At 42.2% G+C, this 2,232-nt stretch overlaps 1 pseudogene; it reads left to right on the forward strand.

The window, feature by feature from the left end:
* The first annotated feature begins 2,015 nt into the window (after positions 1 to 2,015).
* LOC102857101 overlaps positions 2,016 to 2,232 on the forward strand; it is a 2,869-nt pseudogene continuing 2,652 nt past the window's right edge.

Here is a 2,232-nt window from a genome sequence, read left to right on the forward strand (position 1 = left end):
GGAATTAAAAGATGAATTGCATTGGGAAAGTCTGCTGTCAGGGACCTCTCCAAAGTACTGAAGAGCATTGGTGTCTCTCTGGATAATAAGGTGCGTTTGATACAGGCCATGGTCTTCACAATCACTTGTTATGCATCAGAGAGTTGGACAATGACCAAGGAAGATAGAAGGAGAATTGATGCCTTTGAGCTGTGGTGCTGGAGAAGAGTATTGAGAATACCATGGACTGCTAGGAAAACAAACAGATTTGTCCTGGAAAGGGTTAAACTGGGTGGCTCCTTGGAGGCAAGGATTCTGAGGCTCCATCTAACATACTTTGGACATGTTGTGAGGAGAGACCGGTCCTTGGAGAAGGACATCATGCTTGGGAGGGTGGAGGGACAGCGCAGGAGGGGAAGGCCCTCTATGAGATGGATTGATTCAGTGACTGGGATAATCGGGATGGGAGTGTCAGAGACAGTGCGATTGGCACAGGACAGAGCAGAGTTTAGGGCTGTTGTACATAAGGTCGCTATGAGTCACAAGCGACTCGACGGCACATAACAACAACAACAACAACAACAACAACAACAACAACAACAACCTGACAGTGGATTTGTCCGCAGCAATACATTTCTTTATTATCTAACTGCTGGTGCCGAGGGTGTTGAGTGTGGATCCAAGCAAGACAAAATCATTAAGAGTTTCCATTCTTTCTCCAACTATCATGATGTTGCCAACTGGCCAGTGCAAAGACCTTTGTCTTCTTGTTAAGATATGATCCATATTGATGGCTGTAGTCTTTGATTTGCAGCAAGCACTTCGGGTCACTTTCGTTTTCAACAAGAAAAGTTGTGACATCAGCATAATACAGGTTATTGATGAGTTTTCCTCTGATTCTTCTTCATAAATCCAGCTCAACACACAGATTGAATAGATATGGAGAAACGATACACCCCTGTTGCACACCCTTCCCAATTTTTATGGTGTTTCCTTGTTCCATTTGCATAACAGCTTCTTGGTCTAGGTATAGATTTCACATGAGATTCCCATTTCTAATATTTCTAATATCATAGTTTGTTTCATTCCACACAGTCAATGCCTTTGAATAGTCAATAAAACACAGACAGATAGACATCTCCTGATATTCTCTTCATAGCAGAGTAGGTTCATAGTTAAAATATGTTGAATACATTTAAAAATTCTGCATTCATTAAACCAATCAGAGGCTCAATCAGGAATATTCTTGCCAGTAAATGAGACTCATACTCTTTACACTGAAAAAAAAAATAATCAGGAGTTCAAATAGGGGGATAAATGCAAATTATTGAAAGTCCATCTTCTAAATGTAAAAGTAGAGGCTTTTCTGGGAAAGGATGAAATTCTATATTCTTTTAAAGAAGCAGAAATACTTGAGGTTATGCCCTTTGTATCCCAGCAGCCAATCACATTGAAGGACTAAAGAGTAAAGACAGTATTGGTGACTAGGGAGACCACACCCTGATGATGTCATTCCTCATGACAACCTTCCATCTCTGATCCTAAATTGGAGATATGTCCATAGCACCTTAGGTTTATAAGGGAACATCTTGCAGGTTATATGGGAGGATTATATTGGGAGAGAAAAGAGGGAGATGAGAGGAAGTTCTAATGGGAAGATGAAGGGCTAAAGGGGACATATGGGAGGACAGGGAAGTATGAGATAGAATTCACAGAGTGTGATGGAAGACTGAGTGAAAGTAGGTCATTGGAGAGGTCAGAAAGGGTTTTCCTGGAGGACGGGATATTTAATCCAATGAGGAAAGGAAATTATGTCACATTATTTACATTGTAGGATCAGTGATGATGTTATGTTGATGGTGGTGTGGAGTTGAGGGTTGAGTTACTCAACTACAAGGTGCTGTCAGTTGTCAGAGCTTCTGAGACCAATAGTGTTGATTCAGCCAGGTCTCTCCTGTCAGTTCCTTTAGACACTATACTCAGACCGTCTCCTCCCTGTCATCCTCAGGACTCTCATGGCACAAAATAACCCTCGGATGCCTCTGGACTCTCCGGTTGAGGATTACCTGCCTCTCTCCATTGCTGCTCTCTTCTTCTGCCTGCCCTTTGGGATCGCAGCCATCATTTTCACCTATAAAGTGGCCATTGTCTTAATTCCCATCTCTTTTTTGTGTCTCCTCTGACTCAGTGACAGGAATCAGTACCCCTGCTCACTTCCCCTCTCTCCTACAGGAAACCTTCAACTATCTTTTT

This window comes from Elephantulus edwardii, unplaced genomic scaffold, assembly GCF_000299155.1.
Source record: "Elephantulus edwardii isolate Elephantulus edwardi_28Jun2011 unplaced genomic scaffold, EleEdw1.0 scaffold00266, whole genome shotgun sequence".
Classification (NCBI taxonomy): domain Eukaryota; kingdom Metazoa; phylum Chordata; class Mammalia; order Macroscelidea; family Macroscelididae; genus Elephantulus; species Elephantulus edwardii.